Below are 20,635 nucleotides of genomic sequence, written 5' to 3'. Positions count from 1 at the left end.
TTTCTACACACAGTAATGCAGGATATGCTATTGATTTAAGAAGTTTTTATTTGTCCATAATATTCTCTTGATTCCTATAAAGGTTGTATTAGTCCATTCTCCCACTGTTATAAGGACTTACCTGAGACTGAGTAATTTATAAAGGAAAAAGGTTTAATTAACTCACAGTTCAGCATGGCAGGGAAGGTCTCAAGAAACTTACAATCATGGCATAAGGGGAAACAAAAACCTCCTTCTTCACATGGGAACAGCAAAGAGAGGTACTGAGCAAAAGGGGGAAAAGCCCCTTATAAAACCATCAGATCTTGTGAGAACTCACTATCACAAGAACAGCATGAGGATAACCAATGATCAATTACCTCCCACTGGGTCTCTCCCACAACATGTGGGGATTATGGGAACTACAATTTAAGATGAAATTTGGGTGGGGACACAGCCAAACTATATCAAAGCTTGATTTCCTTTTTTGTATTTTTCTTATTTGCTATGGATTCCATTTTTTATTTTTCAAATTAGATAATAATTTCCTGAAAATATTTTTCATGTTTTGGTAAATGGTATTTTTCGTCGTTGTTTCAAACTAAAGTTTACTGAAAGATCCATCAAATTGAACTATCTGTTGATAATTTGAAATTTTGGTCACCTATTTCAGATTTTACATTATTCTGCTGAACTTCTACTTGAATTTTTTGTCATTTTTCTTTTTTGGATGTAAAGGTGAACATTCCTGATTTATCTGATTTGGAAAAACCTTGGTATTTTACATTTTGAAAATTCACAGATGCTTGACTTTATTTTATTTTTTTTTTTTTTTTTTTTTTTTTTTTTTTTTTTTTTTTGAGGCAAGGTCTTGCTCTGTCACTCATCCTGGAATGCAGTAGCACCATCACAAATCACTGCAGCCTTGACCTCCCAGGAGGAGGAGAGGCCTGCCCAAACTAGCATACTGCCTCTTGCATGATGTGCTTTATAGCTTATCCCAGTTTGAACAGATAACAATGGAACACATTCATTCATTCATTCTTTAGCCAAATCTCTAAACTTTGCTACTGTATATGAACAGCAGAATTCCTTAGGAAAATCTCACCAAAGGGCTACCAACTGGCCTCGTTTCTTTAACATAATTATTTACCAGATAGCTGCTCTCCCTTTGATTCATTGGGATTTCTCAACTTATTGAATCCAGTAGTCAGCATAGGCTACATTACGCTGCAGTAACAAGCAGGCTTAACTATCTTAGCATTTATAATCAGAAAGGTTTATTCCTTGGTCACAATTCATAATCCATTCAAGAGTCATCTGGCATATCTGATCCATGACTTCTGATTCCAGAACCCAGGCTGATGGCACCAGAATGTTGCCACCCCTGTGACAGAGGAAAAGGGTGTTCCCCTGGCAGTTAAGTATTCTGGCCTGGATATATCCCTTGCAGAACTACATGGGACTGTTTGGCCACAATTTGTCACATGGCCCCATCCAACCCCAAGGGGGCCAGAAAGTACATTCCTACCCTGGGCCCAGAATGAGGAGAACCCAAACTGGTGAACAGATAATAATGGAACTTATACACCTTCATTCTTTCTTTAAACAATCCCCAAACTTTGCTGCTCTATAGGAACAGCAGAATTCCTTAGGAAAATCTCACCAAAGAGCTCCCAACTGGCATCTTCTCTTTAACATAATTATTTACCATGACTTTACCTTACCTGTACACAGCTCACATTCTAAGTCCTCAGAACCCTCAGGTCCCAGCCACACCTTGACCAAGATTCTATTGCTAACATCCCTTCAAGGAAAAAATTGTCAAATATAGATATCTTAAATTAGTAGAGCTGTAAAGACCTTAAGGAATATTTGGATCCCTCCTATAGATAAAGAAACATCAACTCAAAGTAACTCTTACAGCTAGTAAAAAACTAAAATCCAGGAGTCTTTTTTTTTCCTAATTTTTTCCTCAACAATTCCTCAGAAAGCAAACAAGAAAAAGACAGATTTCACCTGTGGTGAGATTTACTGTTTGTATTCAAATCAACTATGAATTTCATAAAAATGGAAATCAATGCTAAAACATTTTACAGCAAAGTACATTACCATAGATCTTAGTCTTTCTCTGTTGCTTCTTTTTTTTAACGAACATTTTATGATTTAGAGTTTTACATTCTCTGACAGATTTTATTTTAATTACTTGCCTGGGAAGTATATTCATTTGAAAGCAAAAATAACCTAGATGGTGGTATTTGATAAATGTATTTATGTACATCTCCCAGTGCTTTTCCTTTGGCTTAGCTGACACAAGGCTCCCTGGTCAAAAAAAATCAGTAGTCACTCACCCAGAGTGACACCAGGATCCTCAGGAATCAAACAGTGCAATCGCTCATTTTGGCTGAGGAAAATAAGACCCACCGAGTTCAGGCAACGGAGGCCAGGTCCCACATTCACAAAACGCAAGAGCAACGTCTCAAACCTCATCTTCCACCTGCAAACCCTGTGTTCCTTCCACCATCTCATGTCGCCTCAAGCTTTATTACTTGGAACAGGCTATTTGATTTCTCTGCTCCTCAGTTTTCCCAGTTAGAGAATGAGAGAGTAGGACTTGCTAGATTGAGATTTCCCAAATGCGTTTCAAAGAACATCAGTCTACGAGGTGACTGCGGGAGTAAAATTTTCACGGTCACGTAAATTTGAGAAAAAAATACCTTATCCTTCTCCTGGAGATTAATATGGGGATCAGCACAATAAAAGGCTTAGGAAAATTCTTCAATAAAGAAAAACGTTTAATGTCGGCTGGGCGCAGTGGCTCACACCTGTAATCCCAGCACTTTGAGAGGCCGAGGTGGGAGGATCGCTTGAGTCCAGGAGTGTAAGACCAGTCTGGGCAACATAGTGAGACCTCATCTCTACAAAAATAATGAACTGAATTAGCCAGGCGTGGTGGCACATGCCTGCAGTCCCAGCTACTCGGAAGGCGGAGGTGGGAGGATCACTTGAACCCCGAAGTCAAGGCTGCAGTGAGCTGGGATTGCACCTAAGCTTGCTCTGTAGCCTGAGCAACGGAGCAAGACCCTATTTCAAAAAAAACCCTAAAAAAAAAAAAAAAAAAAAGGCCGGGCGCGGTGGCTCACGCTTGTAATCCCAGCACTTTGGGAGGCCGAGGCGGGCGGATCATGAGGTCAGGAGATCGAGACCACGGTGAAACCCTGTCTCTACTAAAAATACAAAAAAATTAGCCGGGCGTGGTGGCGGGCGCCTGTAGTCCCAGCTACTCGGAGAGGCTGAGGCAGGAGAATGGCGTGAACCCGGGAGGCGGAGCTTGCAGTGAGCCGAGATCGCGCCACTGCACTCCAGCCTGGGTGACAGAGCGAGACGACGTCTCAAAAAAAAAAAAAAAAAAAAATTATAATGTTGTTGAAACGAACATTTCCTGAATGTATCTGGTCACAGGAATATTTGTGTGTATGACTCTTACCAACATTGTGCCGCCCACTCTGACCACTCTCCCTCCCTCAACTCCCAGTAAGACCAGCCTCTTCCTGCTGAGGCTCCAACACACCAAACGTCTTCCTACCTCAGGCCTTTACCCCTGCCGCTCCCCTGCCTGGAGGCCTCATCTCCTCGAAGAGACCCTCCCTAGCCACCACTCTCCTACAAACAGACCTGCTTTGTTTGCATTTTCTTCAGAGCCCTTATCCCAGACAAATATTACATGATCTATGTCTGCCTCTTGCCCCAGCATAGAGGCTCCCAGAGGCAAGAACTTCATCTTGTGCATCAGCATAACCTCCAGCACCCACAGCACTGTCTGAGAACGGCAGGAATGAGTAAATATTTGTTGAATGAACGAATTAGTGAACCAATGAATGAAGCCTGTGAACATCATGTTCTATAGAACATACAGTATTATTGGCTGGGTGCAGTGGCTCAAACCTGTAATCTCAGACCAGCGTGGGAGACATGGTGAAATCCCATCTCTACTAAAAATACAAAAAATTGGCCAGGTGCAGTAGCTCACGCCTATAATCCCAGCACTTTGAAGGCCAAGGTGGGTGGATCATCTGAGGTCGAGAGTTCAAGACCAGCCTGGCCAACATGGTGAAACCCCATATCTACTAAAAATACAAAAAATTATCTGGGCATGGTGGTGTACGCTTGTAATCCCAACTACTCAGGAGGCTGAGGCAGGAGAATCACTTGAACCTGGGAGGCAGAGGTTGCCATGAGCCAAGACCGCGCCACTACCATCTAGCCTGGGTAACAGACTGAGACTCTCTCTCAAAAAAAAAATTAGCCCTGCATAATGCCGGGTTCCTGTAATCCCAGCTACTCGAGAGGCTAAGCAAGAGAATCGCTTGTGAGCTGAGATCACGCCACTGCACTCTGCCTCAAAAAAAAAAAAAAAAAAAGAACACGGAGCCTTGTTACCAAGCCAGGGATATTAGCATAGCATCACTGGACCTTTTTAGAGATGCAAATTCTCAGCTCCCATCTACCTTCTTAGGGGTGGAGCCCAGCAATCTGGGTTTGAACAAGCCCTTTAGGTGATTCTGAAACTCACTAAAGTGTATGGCTGGGTGTGGTGCCTCACACCTGTAATCTCAACACTTTGGGAGGCCACAGTGGAAAAACTGCTGAGGCCAGGAGTTCAAGACCACCTGGGCAACATAGCAAGATTCTGTCTCCACAAAATTGAAAAATTACACTGAAGCCAGAGGGTCGCTTGAGCCCCAGAGTTTGAGGCTGCAGTGAGCTATGATCATGCCACAGCACTCCAGCCTGGGTGACAGAGCAAGACTCTGTCTCTAAAAAAAATAAAATAAAGTTTGAGTTCCACACTCCCTTCCTCACTTCTCCACTGGGGAGAGGGAAAGGAGAGGAAGAAATCTGAAACATCAGCCAGGAAAAAATCTTGAAAAATAAGAATTCTAACTATAGGAAAAGAAGGTTAGGAAAGAGTTGCCTTCCTTGTGGGAGCAAGCGAGAGACCGTGCAAAAGTTAAGTCTGACTAGATATATGTGAGTTTTTCACTGTCCTCTGAGACTAGACATTAGAATTCTCAAGAAAGGGCATAAGATAAAATCAGTCCTAGAAGCAAGACATTTTTGCTAAAATCTAAAATCTATACCTAAAAATTACCCAAGTTCTAAGCTTTTTGTATTTTCTTTTTTGTTGTTTTTGCTTTTGTTTTTGTTTTGAGAAGGAGTCTCACTCACTCTGTCACCCAGGCTGGAGTGCAGTGGCACAATCTCGGCTCACTGCAACCTCCCCCTCCCGGGTTCAAGCAATTCTCCTGCCTCAGCCTCCCAAGTAGCTTGGATTACAGGCACAGGCCACCACACCCCTGGCTAATTTTTATATTTTTAGTAGAGGCGGGGTTTCACCAAGTTGCCCAGGCTGTTCTCAAACTCCTGACCTCAGGTGATCCACCCACCTTGGCCTCCCAAAGTGCTGAAGTTACATGCATGAGCCACCATGCCCAGCTGCTTCTTGTATTTTCTGAGTTTATTTATTTCTCTGATGCTCTTATTAGTATTTGTGTATGCCTTTTTCAGCATGCCAAGGAAAACAAAGGGAAGGTGATTGGTAATCTCTTTTGGTTATTAGCACACCAAACAGGAGGCTACCCACTCCACCTTACACCTCAGAGGTGAACATGGGAATTGTGCTGAAATAAAAGTGAGACATTCCAAGGGAGAGGTGAACACACATGTCAGAGTCCTATTCATGAGTTTCTCACCCAACCTGCAGGCTGGGCTCCTGCCAGAGAAACCTTGACACTTCTGGATTCTCCCGGATGAAAGAAGAGGGTGAGCTCTAACAACTCCCTGTGCTTTATTAAGATAAATATGTTCACAAACCAGGTGTTAACTCCTTCCTCTTATCAGAGAATGACTGACAGTCATCATTCAGGTTGGGGTGGTCCTATAGGCAGCAATGATTGAGCATAAAAAGCGATGGAGTGCACATCCGAGATAACTAAGAATCACTATTCAGGCCATTCTCCATTGAAGCAGAAGGTGACAGGCTGTGTTCCAAAAGATTGTTTGACACTAGCCACACCCTGCCAGCCACTAGCCTAGTGGACTACTAGCAACCAACCTTTTTAAAACATAGCTTGGAGCAAAGGAGGATTTCTAAAACAAACCAAAAACTCTCACAGGTAAATCCCAATGGCTACTCTAATGTTCTCAAATAAATTGCTACTGGCTCCCCTGAAATCCCCCAGGAGGGAGAGAGAAGAGAGGAAGCAGCTTCGGTACCTTTTCCCCAAGACTGAAATGGGCTTCGGTAGAACCTATGATCCCAAGAGCTATTTCTAGTTCCACTCAAGAAACCACTCAATTTGAAACCACTCAATTACATTAAATATATTAAATATGTACACAAAGCATATTAAAGTTATATTAAAACTAGGCAGAGGGCAAAGATACAATGAATTATGGTGTGAGAATTCTTCATGCCTACTTTTATGGAATTCCAAACATTTTTCCTGCAGGTATAAAATTACAAAAAGACTTAGATTGCCAAACTAGGCCACAGCAGTCAACTCAACATACAATGGTATACACCAGAATTCCAATATATGCACTAGAAATACAGCCCCCTTCTCCCACTTAACAGCATCCAGAAGTTTCTCTTCATATCATACACCTGCTGGGAAAAAGGGAACAAGTCCCACAGCAGCGCTGGGGAGGCTCAGGGTCCTAGATCACAGAAGTTTCCAAATCGTGGAGGTTGGCGTAAGAAGCAAAGCATGGCAGATGAGAAGCATAATTAAGGAAGACTAAGCCATAGTCTTTCCTTTGAAAGGAAACTCTTGTTTCTCACTAGGATTTCTTCAAGACAATAGTTTCCAAACTTAACAGATCAACAGGATCATCTGGATGCTTTTAAAAAATGCAGATTCTAGATTCTAGAGCCTGACCACAGTCCTACTGAATTAGACTCCCCCAACCCCCGCCAGAGGAAGGTCCATGAATCTGCAGTTTGAAGGATGTGCCTCAGATGATTATGATGTTCATACATGTGTAAACATCCACTCTAGGGTTTTTGATATCAGAATCGTGAACTAACATTACACATTGAGAACATCACAGTTCTCAAGCATCCTTTAAGCCTTGGCTTACACATCGATTCCTCTTAATGATCTTCCTATTTAAGCACCCCTCCCCAAATGCAATATATAGTTTCCTTGATTTATAGCACTTGCCTTGATTTGTAATTCCTATTGTTTACTTGTTTATTGTTTGTCTTCACATAAGAGTCTAAGTTCCACCAAGGCAGTCCTGCTTCCTGCTAGGAAGCATTTAACACAGAGCATGTGCATATCATCTTTGGTGAATGAAAGTACACTGTAGCCATTGATCTTGTTACATCTTATCTCCACGTGTATAACATAGGTGGAGTAGAAGTTATTATGCCTACATTAACAAGATGAACCAGAACAGTTGAGCAGCTCAAGACCGCAGAGGAGCACATGCAGGAGCAAGCCTAACATCCAGGCTCAGGCTTCCAGATCCACCTCCACTCCCTTCCCACTATCTCACCCACCTCCCTTTACAGAATATCAAACCTTGGCTCCAGTTTATTAATATCAAACTCGCTGAAGAGCTGGTGCCTATGTCTCAAGGTCTTATATTTATTTGCATGGCAGACAATTGTGCAACTCAGAAGCATAAGACCCCAGGAGCTTCTGGACAAACCTTGAACACGTTCTATACATTTAACAAAGAAACAATAAACATGATGTAGAGTGGGAAAACAGAAGTTGATTAGAAAATCTTGGCTAATACTGCCTAAGCAATTTACAGATTCAATGCTATTCCTATCAAACTACCAATGACATTCTTCACAGAACCAGAAAAAACCACTTTAAAATTCATATGGAACCAAAAAAGAGCTCGATTAGCCACGGCAATCCTAAGCAAAAAGAATAAAGCTGGAGGCATCAAGTTACCCGATTTCGAACTGTACTACAGGGCAACGGAAACTCAAGACACAGAGAGAACCATTTACTGGCCACATCTGTGATCAGTGAGAAATAAACATCTGGAATTAGAATATACATGTGTGAGGGGGTTTTTTACATTTTATTTTATTTTTAATTGACATAATAATTGTATACATGTATGGGTACAATGCGATGTTTCGATGGTTGTACACATTGGTGGAATGATTAAGTCAGGATAATTCGCATACCTATTGCCTCAAATATTTATCATTTCTTTGTGGTAAGACATTTAAAATCGTTTCTTTTTGTTATTTTGAGATATACAATACATTGTTATTAACTACAGTCATCGAGCTGTGCAATCAGACATGAAAACTTATTTCTCCTGTTTAATTGAAGTTTTGTACCAGTTAACCAGCACCTCCCTTTTCCCCGTCCACTCCTGGCCCACGCGGCCTCTGAAACCACACTCTACTCTCTACTGCTATGAGTTTGACTTTTTTAGATTCCATATATAAGTGAGCTTATGTAGTATTTGTTTCTCTTTACCTGGCTTATTTCACTTAATATAATGTCCTCTAGGTTCATCCGTGTTGTCACAAACGACAGAATTTCCTGTTTTTTGTTTGTTTGTTTGTTTTGTTTTTTTGAGACAGTGTCGCTCTGCCGCCCAGGCTGGAGCAGTGGCGCGATCTCGGCTCTCTGCAAGCTCCGCCTCCCAGGTTCACGCCATTCTCCTGCCTCAGCCTCCTGAGTAGCTGGGACTACAGGTGCTCACCACCACTCCCAGCTAATTTTTTGTATTTTTAGTAGAGACGGGGTTTCATCATGTTAGCCAGGATGGTCTCAATTTCCTGACCTGGTGATCCGCCTGCCTCGGCCTCCCAAAGTGCTGGGATTACAGGCTTGAGCCACCATGCCCAGCCCAGAATTTCCTGGTTTTTAAGGCTGCATAGCATTTCACTGTGTATTTATACACTGTCCTACATTTTAAAATCCATGCATCCATTGATGAACACTTCGGTTGTTTCCATATCTTGGCTATTCTGAATAGATGTGTGAGGTTTTTGGTTTTTTTTTGTAATGAAAGCTTTTTTTTTTTTTTTTTACTTTTATTTTAGGTTCAGGAGTACATGTGCAGGTTTGTTACACAGGTAAACTTGTGTCATGGAGGTTTGTTGTACAGATTATTTCATCACCCAGGTATTAAGCCTAGTATCCATTGGTTGTTTTTCCTGATCTTCTCCCTCCTCCCACCCTTCACCCTCCAAAAGGCCCCAGTGTGTGGTTACTCTCTATGTCCATGTGTTCTCATTGTTTAGCTCCCACTTATAAGTGAGAATATGTGCTAATTGGTTTTCTATTCCTATGTTAGTTTGCTAAGGATAATGGCCTTCAGCTCCATCCATGTTCTTGCAAAGGACATGATTTTGTTCTTTTTTATGGCTGCATAGTATTCCATGGTGTATATGTACCACATTTTCTTTATCCAGTCTATCATTGATGGACATTTCAGTTGATTCCACATCTTTGCTATTGTGAATAGTGCTGCAATGAACGTACAAGTGCATTTGTCTTTATAATAGAACAATTCATATTCTTTTGAGTTTATACCCAGTAATGAGATTGCCAGGTCAAATGGTATTTCTGTCTTTAAGTCTTTAAAGAATCGCCATGATGTGTGAGATTTTAATGGATAAATATGCTCCTGAAAGCTACATACCAAATCTAAATTTTGATAATCATAACTAAAGGACCCAGGCATGGCGGTTCACGCCTGTAATCCCAGCATTTTGGGAGGACAAGGCAGGTGGATCACCTAAGGTCAGGAGTTTGAGACCAGCTGACCAACATGATGAAACCCTGTCTCTACTAAAAATACAAAATTAGCCAGGCATGGTGGTGGGTGCCCATAATCCCAGCTACTCGGGAGGCTGAGGCAGGAGAATCGTTTGAACCTGGGAGGAAGAGGTTGCAGTAAGCTGAGATAGCTCCATTGCACTCCAGCCTGGACAAGAGAGCAACTCTGTCTCAAAATAAATAAATAAATAAATAAATAACGGAATTCATAATAAAGCAAAAGATTTTGTTACAATGTAAAAAGTTTACCTTTCCTCCCCCCAAAATTATGTATTTTAAGTTTTCATTTTTATGTATCAGTTTTTCTTAAAGCAAGACAAGCTTAAAGTTTCAAAATTGAACCAGCATAATCTGAAATCAACAGATTAATAAAAATGCACAATAATCAACATGCATTTTTAGCCTAATAACTCAGATAGAGTGACAATTTATCTTTTAAGTATCTGAAAAGATATCAACACCGAAGAGGAAAACAAATATTTCTTTTTAAACTTAAATACAATTGCCAACAAAATGTGTGAATGTTTTGTACGGCACCTAAATTTTAAAAAGATAAAAGGACAAGCAAGTCATTAGAATATAGTCAAATTTTCCAAAAGAAAATTTGAAAAGATTTAGAATCCTTTGAGTCATTTAAAAGCAGCTTGGTAGGAACATTTAAGCACCCTGACTCCCCAAGGCTACTTACAAGATGATTATTATAATTACCATATCATCATTATTATGCCAACTTTTTATTATTATTATTTATTATTATTATTATTATGCTATCTTTCATGTATGGAGATACAGCTACCGATCTAAGGAGTGTGGTGTGTGTGTGTGTTTTGGGAGGAGGGGAAAAGGAAGGAGTACTTTTTTTGCTTTGTTTGTGTTTTGTTCTTTGCTAGGATGGGTGAGCATTGCTCTATTACCTGCCTCCTGGAGATCGGTAGCATCATTTGCAAGCTGACAAGACAAGACAAGAGCAGGGGAATATGGAGCACAACAATGTTGAATGACTCACACATAACTCATGGTCATGATCACAAGTCTCACTAACATTGGACTATGCCTAACCCAGTGAGTTCTCCAGCTACAGAGGCAAGATAACCCCCACTGAGAATTATAGCTGTGTACAGCAAAGCACCAGTGCATGGCTTAAATATCTGATTTCCATGCCAGGACAAAAAGGTTCCAGTGCCCCACGCCCAGGTGGGGGTTCTGAGAGCTTGAGGAGGCACTGCATTTAGTGGAACTGGCCATGGTGGAGGGTAGAGCCAATGGAGATCAAAGCACAACATCCTGCAAAAGCCGCAGTTAAGACCCAAGGACATAGTGCACTATTGGGCTGGGAGAAGGAAGCCAGGTCCCAGGCAGTGGGCATAAGCAGCAGAGCGAAGCAAGATGGTGGAGGAGTGAGGGTAAGAAGCGGAACCTACAGAGGTCTTCTTAGCTACTTTAAAGCTGCTATCATAGCCTGAGGCCTAAAAGTGGACAGAAAGGAAGCTGGAGGAGTGCTGTTCCAGCTCCCTCAGCAAAGACAGAAGAAAGCCACATTCTGACAAACACTGACCACTCAGCAAGTATGTGATATCGTGGCGTGAGTGACGTTGACCAATTTCAGGAATCCAAACTTTATTTCAGACATCACTTTCAACTTTTCAGGCAAAATATTTTATAAAAGTAATTAAGTAGAAAAATCAATTAATGAGGTCTTAATTTCCTTTCTTTGCCCATACAAACTCTGAATGGAGCACCAATAGACAATAAACTCACTACAGTTAGAGAAGGAAGGACAAGAGACTTTAATAATAATTTACAAACTATAATTTGACCTTGGATAAGCAAGAATTAAAAGAAATCTAAAATTTCCTGCTCGGCTGCAGCAAGATTGGGTCACATTTCTGGAAGACACTATGAAACAACCCCTGAAAATGCTTCGTGGCCATGTCTTCTGCTGGTTTTTTGTTTCTGTCTACATCCCCAAACACAGTACACACAGACATTTGCATGCACGCCCATGAACACAGACTCTGTGCCTCTATGAGAGAAGTTAGGCAAAAAGGCCCATATCTGCATTTCCGGGGCATTGGCTCTCTGATCCTTATTCAATCCATCCCACCTTCCCACTTCTAATAAACTGCATGAGCCAACGTCTCAGCAGGCAGACTATGCATGAAAGTTCCAGACCCACTCCAGGAACCACAGAGGGCTCTGGAGTCACTCCCATACACAACCAGAGCTTGCTGCTTGGAGACATAATCAGAGATTTTAAAGTCCAGAACCGGATAGAGAAAGCACAAAGATAGCCCGGGAGCTTATGTGTTTGAGGCTACCTCCCTACGCTCCTCAGCAATTAAACTTGATTATAACCAACAGCGCCTGTCGTAAGTACCAGAAGCCCATAGCAAGAGCATCTCATGAGGAAGCTATTATAACCTGAAAGCTTCGTCTTCTCTCTCCCGTGTCACTCTTTGCTTCGTAGGGGAGCTCTCAACAGACTCTCCAGACACAAGGAAGCAGAGATTCCATTCATCGCTATGGGGAAAGGGGTGGATGCCTAATGGAGAGGCTCAGCCCAGCCAAGAACACTCTGGTGTAACGAAGCCCACATTTCTTGTGCTTCTTGACTCAGAGTCAACCAAATACACAGCACCCAAGCAAGAGCCGTCAACACGGGCGCGCTGAGCAAGCTTATCGTGTGAAGCAGGCAATCCATTCAGAAAAGCCACAAGAAGAGCTGTACCCTGCCCGCTAAAATGAAAGCTAACACGACTCTCTTCCTGAACAGAATTAAATTTTAAAAGTAATGACAGCCCACATTTTTTAGTGTTTAACCATGTGCCAGGCCAGGCTGTGTTTTAAGTGCATCCTGGGCACTGGCCAACATGATCCCTGCATTAACAGAGGGAAGACTGGGCACAGAGAGGCCACAGAAGCTGCCCCAGTTTGCACCACTGGCCAGGACAAAGTGAGGATTCAAACCCAGGCAGCTGGACCCCAGGGGCCACTCTCTTAACAATCAACTACTTCGAGTATGCTAGCATCTGGATCTAGGCCACAGTAGGTTTAGAAGAAACCAGAGTATAGTTTTGAGAAGACCCTTTGCAGCCCCTCTCATTCGATTCTATCAATTTACAAATGCGAAAACTGAAACCCAGAAACGTCGAGTGACTTGCTGGAGGTCACGAAGCTCACAGATCACCTTAAATCATCCAGAATAAATGGTGTTAAAGAAACCCTCAAACTAGATTTTAAAGCCCTTGGGGATCGGGAGCTACTTCTTAACGTTAGTTTCAGAAATACAGTATATACGGTATAGCAACTTGCCTCTCCCATTGTTCCTAACCCTAAGCAAGCTTTCAAAAAAATCACAGCTTAGATTAGAAACCATCTGAGAAGACATGGGTCAAACATTGTAAGGAAAAGGAACTGAGGTCCTGAAAGGTTACGTGATCTGGTCAAAGTCATGTCAGTAATTGTGGACTAGTTTGTGTCAAATTGCACATTAGTCCTCTACGTATAATTTACCATTTCTACAAAACTGGATGATCTGCAAGGTTTATGTCCTAAATTAATAATTTCCAAAGTATAGTGTGAGTCTCATATAAGTAAATAAATAAGTGCCCCACCAGAATCCATGTGAGTGCCCTGCAGACCTCTCCCTGACAACAATGGCTCCAGATCCTAAAAGGAAACAAAGTGTGTACAGAGAAGAACTTTGCACAACCAAAAAACTGAAGCCAGCAATTTGGAGTGACACTACCCATCGCTCTTCGTGGCTTGCATTCACTACCACTGCCCTCCACCAATCCTAAGTGAAGAAATTCAAACTAATTTCTTTTGAGAGTTTAACAATAACAAAATAACTGGAGACATCTTAGCAGCAAAACCGAATTTTGGAACCATTTTGTTAGATTTATGTATATCTTTAAGTAAGTCTTTCTCATAGGTAATTTTTCAGATTTCTCTACGAAGATTTTTCATCTTGTTAAAAGTTGCTGCTGTCCTCCACCTAAGGGAAAGCCATTAAAATGCAGTTCAAATCAGGACACATTCCCTTTCCAGCTGAAATAAAACACCAGAGACATAAGCAAATTTCTAGACAAAATACTGGCAAATATCTTTCCCAAAAAAAATGTAAAGACATTCTGCAAATGAGGATTGTTGGTCCATCATTATACATTGATCAGAAATTGATTTGCAGCCAGAAAGTCTAAGATCAGGGACTTACTCTATGCAGTCTTATTCACTTAAATTTCTCAGTTCTCTTTATTAAAAAAAAAAAAGTATCTTAAAACTTCTATGACCTTTGTAAGAATTTAAAGTGAAAAAATTAGGAAAACACCTGACAAAACCAAGACTCATTAAAGTATTATTGCTAAGAATTCCCACATGCTAGAATGCCAGGAACTGTACCATTCCATTTCAGACACTTGCAAATTATATAATTTCATTCTGCTAAGAATATTAATTACATAAATATGCTCTTTATTTTTAAGCAGGGGTAACCTGCCCCTGTCTTTCTAAGCTATATTAGGGAACAAGGATTAGCGTTTTTGCAGGGTGACAGTTTAACGAGCAGTCATAACTCCCTAGAGGGGAAGTAGACTCTGAATTTGCCATAAGGTAATACACAGCTGCCGGGAAAAAGGAGCAAAAGGACTACCTGACTGCCCAGGGACAGCCGTCCTATGACAACATCTCTCAAGCTGCCGGGAGGTGGAGAACATGCTCAAGGGATGGGCTTCTAATGGCTGAAGGACTCCTCTGGAGACCTGAGTCCCAAGTTGCAGAAAAAGACCACATCAAGTCAGACTGAACAAAGCACAGAACCAAAGTACTAGAACACTTAAGAGGCGACAGGAATCTAAGAAACCACTAGCCTTACCCCTTTGTTAAAATAAAAAAAAACTCAGCCAAAGTCACACCAGAAGTTTATGGACTTTTCCCTCCCCTCTTCATAATGCCAGTGGTTAGATCCTCGGCTTTGGAGGAAGACCTGAATTGTGGTTTTGTCACTTTTTAGATGACCTTCAGCATATTATTTAATTTCAATTTCCTCGTCTATAAAATGTGGGAAATAGGATAGCTACTGTATAGTTGTTCTGAGGATAAAACAAAATAATAAAGCATTTAGACCAGAAACTGTAACAAACTACAAGAAAAAAAATAGAGGAAAAACTACATGACATTGATCTTAGCAATAATGTTTTGAATATGACCCCAAAAGTGCAGGCAACAAAAGTAAAAATAGACAAATGGGATTACATCAAATAAAAAGCTTCTGCACAGCAAAGGAAACAATTAACAGTGTGCACAGACAGCCCACAGATCGCGAGAAAACATCTGCAAGCCATACGTTCAAAATAGACAAGTTCAAATACCTCAATAGCAAGAAAACAAAAAATTCAATTAAAAAATAGGCAAGGGATTTGAATAGACATTTCTCAAAAGAACACATACAAATGACCACCAGACATGAAAAGAATACTTAATATTGCAAAGAATTAGGGAAATGCAAATTAAAACCACAATGAGATATCAACTCACACCTGTCAGAATGGCTATTATCATCAAGTTTTGATGAGGATGTGGAGAAAGGGGAAAACTTGTACACTGCTAATGGAATGTAAATTAGTACAGCCATTATGGAAAGCTGTATGGAAACTAAAAATAGAATTACCATATGACCCAGCAATCCCACTGCAGGGTGTTTGCCAAAATACCCAAAGTGACTTACCAAACATTTGAAATCACTTTGTCAAGGAGATATTTGCATTCCCATGTTCACTGCAGCACTATTCACAATAACCAAGTTATGGAATTAGCCTGTGTCCATCAATAAATGAATGGATATAGAAAACTATTCCACCTTAAAAAAAGAAGGAACTTCTGTCATTTTTGACAATATGGATGGTGTTAGAGAACATTATGCTAAGTGAAATAAGCCAGGCACAGAAAGACAAATATCACATACTCTCACTTATGAAATCATGTTCACTTGTGAAATCTAAAACAATCAAACTCATAGAAGCAGAGAGTAGAGTGATGGTTACAGAGGTTGTGGGATGGGGGAAGTGGGGAGATGATGATTAAAAGGGTACAAAATTTCAGGGAGGAGAAATGTTTTTAATTTCTATTCCACAGTATGGTGAATATAGTTAATAGAGTGTGGTACATTTCATAATTGTTAAAAGTAAATTTCAAATGTTTTCACCATAAAAAGGCTAAGTATTTGAAATGATAGATATGTTCATTAGCCTGAGTTAATTATTCTGCATTGTATTCATAAATCATAACATCACTTTGCACCCATAAATTTATGCTGCTATAAATTAGCAAATTACAATTTTAAAAATTAAGTAAAGTGTTTAGTACAATGCCTGGCATATTTTAAATACTCAAAAATATTTGCTGTAAAAATAGTCCTTGTTAGACCTCCACCTATGAAACTGTATCACAGTTGTTGGGTTTTTTTGTTCATTTGTTTGTTTTAGTTAAGCTCTCATTTGCTTTTAAGAAAAACTCTAGGTCTTATAACTCCTCATTAAATCTATCCTACAGCTCCTCTTGATGTCCGATTACTTCATTGATGAGCTCTGCTTTAGAATGCTGATTAACTGCTTTCTAATTTTCCACAATTCCTTATCTTGATGTTTTCTTTTCCTAAAGTCACAACTAAAAGAGAGGTAAGTTATCAACACACACACACAGACACACTCTTACATCATTCCCTCTTCAAAGATTACAGTATTCTCAACTCCAATAATATGGTCCAGGAAATTCCCACGGTTAAATTTTTTTAAGCTGATGGGAACTAAATTAACTAAGGAAACCATGAAAGCCCTAATATTTTTGCACCCACTAAAAATAATCCACTGGAGCACACCATAGTATCTTCTCTAAACTATTAACAGCACAGTATAGTATAGATACTACAGCATCTACTGAGCAACAGTGTAACAATGAGTAACACACAGTTAATTTCTACTTCCTATCCCTTGCTTGTTAGAAGACTTTCTTACTTACGAAGATCTTTTTCCTAAGTCTCCTCCATCCATATATTCAATACTTCTCTGATTCTATGATCTAGAGATTTTTGACTTCTAGTTCCAAGATATAAGGAACTCAAGATATTGAGCAACTTGAAAGTTTGAGATGAAAAAAAGTTTAGAGCATCACTACTGGCAATGCTTTATTGGATAATTATTGGATACTGGGGGCTCTTCTGGACATCGTAGGATGTTTAGCAACATCCCTGGCCTAAACACGATGAAATACCATAGACCCTCTCCAAGTTGTGACAATAAAAATTACTCTAGACATTGCCAAATGTCCCCAGAGAGCCAAAATCATCCCTGATTGAAAACCACTGTTTTAGAATGACTTGAAACTTACAAAGTTTTCCATAGGAACTGAAGTGAAGAACGTGCAACACCTGAGTATTATAAAATTGCCGATGGTAGTTGAAGAGGGGGATCGGGCAGGTGTGGGACCCCCATCTCTTTTTCTCCAGCAAAAGGAAACTGAAAACACAGGAAACAGTGTGCAAGCACTGGCTACTGCAGGAGCACCCAACACAGCAGAACACATGGACATGAACCCATAGTCTCTACCTCCAAGTATTCCAATCTCTTTCCCCAGAAACACAGAGTAGAACAACTCAAGTCCACAGGTATGTTTCTTCACCTTCATTTCTCTCCCTGAAGGCTTTGATCTTAACATGCCTACTCTAAAATCCACTTTCCCTTTATTTTTCTCTTCCCAAGTCCCTATTTCTTTTTTTAAAATTATGCCAAAAAGAAATGACTTGAAATTCCCACACACCTGAGAAAACAATTCTCATAACTGAAGTACAGACTCACATTACTTAACATGTGCTAGAATAGTGCATAGGCTGGGATTTACCATTCAAGGACTTGAACTTTTTAGAATTTCCATTTGTATTGTAATTATTTTTTTAATTCAGATGGATTTATAGTCCATATATCCGTTCAGCCTCAAGGCAATTTGACTGTATAACCTGGACAGATCTCTTAATTTTTAAAATCATCTCACTCATGTGTAAATGTAAACAGTAGTGTTAACTGTATTCACATCATCGTGCAACAGATCTCTCAGAACTTTTGCTAAAGTATTAATAAAGCTCTAAATCCATTAAAGAACAACCCCCTCCCAATTTTCCCCTCCCCTTGGCCCCTGGCAACAACTATTCTACTTTTTGTTTCTGTGAATTTGACTCTCATATAAGTGGAACTATAAAGTATTTGTCTTTTTGCCAATAGTTTATTTTCACTTAGCATAATATCCTCAAGGCTAATTCATGTTGTGTGTCAGACTTTCCTTCCTTTTTAAGGCTGAATAATATTATATAGATATATAGATGTCACATATTGATTATCTATCCTTCTGCTGATGAACACTTGGCTTGCTTCTGCCTCTTGGCTATTGTGAATATGCTGCTATGAACACTGGTGTGTAAATATTTCTTCAAGACTCTGCTTTCAATTATTTTGGATCTATACCAGAACTGGGATTGTTGGACCATATGATAACTCTATTTTTAATTTTTTGAGGAACTACCATACTGTTTTCTCTTGCCCAAATCCTTTCATCCTTTGGAATCTGGGCTTCCTTGCCTGCCAAATTATCATTTTCACAAATGAAGTTAAATGAGATGATTTCTAGGAAACATCTTGGCTTGAATAGTACCCCTGGAGAGAACCTCAGCCAACCAGGCCAGTATGCCCCCTTCTCTGTATGATCAAGTCTTTGCAATGGAAAAACTTCTAATCCTTATTCTCCAAAACCATTTTCAATATAGATCTTACATTTGTCTGTCACCAAACTCCCAATTCACTGCTAACATTTCTAGATTGTCTTTAAAGACAAAAGCAGAGCCAAATGTGTGGATGTTTGCTTTTCCCCCACCAAGGGGCCTTAGAAGGTGAGCTCACCTAGGGTTACAGGCCTTGCAGACTCACCTCTGACATCAAGAGTTCTACCAAAAGGGAGAAACTCAACTGCACAGAGCCTTCTGAGTCAGAAGACAGAAAGTGGCACTTCTTTTGGTGAATATCAAAATGGATACCATTCATCTCAGGTCGTTTCTCTCACTGAACTTATTAGTGATCATATGACCCAACTGTGAAATTCTAAGAAGTAGCCACAGTTTATGAAATACCCAAAACTGACATCTAGTTTCACAAATGCAGTAAGATATTTTTCCTGATGAAGTAGAACTGCAATTAGCCCCTGATTTTACCAACAGTGTCTCCAACCCCAAACCCAGAGAGAGAGACTTCTTGCCACTGAAAAGGGCCAAATATCTCTGGTCTTTCGATCCTTGCTGCTCAAAATGTGGCCCTTGGATTAGCAGCAATGGACTCCCCTGGGAGCACATTAGAAACACAAACTTTCAGGTCAAAGCCAGGTTTATAGAAACAGAATCTGCATCTTGACAAGATCCCTTGAGAGTCTCACACACATTCAGGTTTCAGAAGGACCGTTTCAGACCACATAGATAACAGAATTCATAGCAATGTGAGAGGAGAGATCAATAAAACCCTATTTGAAAACTCTACCATAAATGCTACTAAAAAGGCTGCTCTCTGTTATTTGTGGGTGGGCTGAATAAGTCAATGTGCACCCACTGTCTTTTCCACAGTGAGGCACTAAAACCCTTTGTTTTGCAGTTAGACCCTGAAATGGGTTTGTTTCCCAGCATGGTAGATGAATTTGTCTTGGAGGCCAAAAATGACCACCACACAGCTGATCAAAATTCAGTCATTGCTGTTGTACAGAAGACATATCTGTGGCACAAATTAACTGTCTCAAACACACACAAAACTCATGAGCATCCTGACAGGAAGCTGATGCTCTGTGGTCTTCCACTCATGGCACCACATCGTTCAAGGTGATCTTCTGTGTGTCCTGGAATCATCCCCTCAAATCCCTCAATCATCATTCAGCCTTATATTAGTTTTCAGTGTAGATTATTTGTTATTTATTCATGATTTGCACAGACGCTGCTTCCAAAAAGGATTTTTTGTGGTTTACAAAGGTAAACACGTTGTAAACAAGACAAGCAAAATTAAAGCAGCATTTTAAAATGGGTTACAAGTCTTAGGAGGCAATGTGTATTCCCACTCTCAATGTCTCCTTTCTTACCTTCTCTCTGCCTCCGCTGCTCCTCCTCAGGAAGGGAGAAGGGGATTAATGCGACAGATGAATTTGGAATAAACCGGGCATGCTCAGCACAGCTCCTCTTTTTTGCCTCTTGGGAGTAAGTATGCACGCAGGGAGTGAAACTTTAGTCCTGCTCATTCCTGGCGTAAGTACCACCGAGACACCACCACTACCCCCTACTCCACATGGGAGACCCCAGACAGCCACACTGCTTGGGTCCAGCATTGCCCACGGCTAGATGGGCAAGCCTATTTATTTCTGCTTTTATTAAAAATCCATTTGCACCAAGATATGAGCTACATTCTGCAACCTCACTTCTATCAGTTTTTAAAAGTGATATTTTGGCCTCCATGTGCTCCCTTTGCCATATTTCTCAATTAACTCAGAACTCAAGGGGGGGAAAGAGGTGCTACTTACTGAGCCTCTTTAAAATCCCAACAAAAAGAATCAGAAAAACTAATGCTACAGGATGCTTAGGATAGTTGCTAATACTGGTCAGAAAAAAACAGTTCTGGGCCAGGCACAGTGGACCTCCCAAATCCTAGCACTTTGGGAGGCCGAGGTGGGCAGATCACCCGAGATCAGGTGTTCGAGACCAGCCTGGCCAACATGGCGAAACCCCGTCTCTACTAAAAATACAAAAATTAGCCAGGCAT

The 20,635-nt window shown here is 40.6% G+C and overlaps 1 protein-coding gene across 2 annotated transcripts in view; it reads right to left on the bottom strand.

Annotated features, from left to right (window-relative positions):
• Positions 1–20,635, bottom strand: part of SLCO5A1 (solute carrier organic anion transporter family member 5A1) — a 155,690-nt gene that overhangs the window by 124,246 nt on the left and 10,809 nt on the right. The gene's annotated exons all lie outside the window — the stretch shown is intronic.

This window comes from Symphalangus syndactylus, chromosome 11 (assembly GCF_028878055.3).
Source record: "Symphalangus syndactylus isolate Jambi chromosome 11, NHGRI_mSymSyn1-v2.1_pri, whole genome shotgun sequence".
Taxonomy (NCBI): Eukaryota; Metazoa; Chordata; class Mammalia; order Primates; family Hylobatidae; genus Symphalangus; species Symphalangus syndactylus.
The sequence above is the reverse complement of the archived record's forward strand: the minus strand, read 5'-3'. Positions and strand labels throughout refer to the sequence as shown.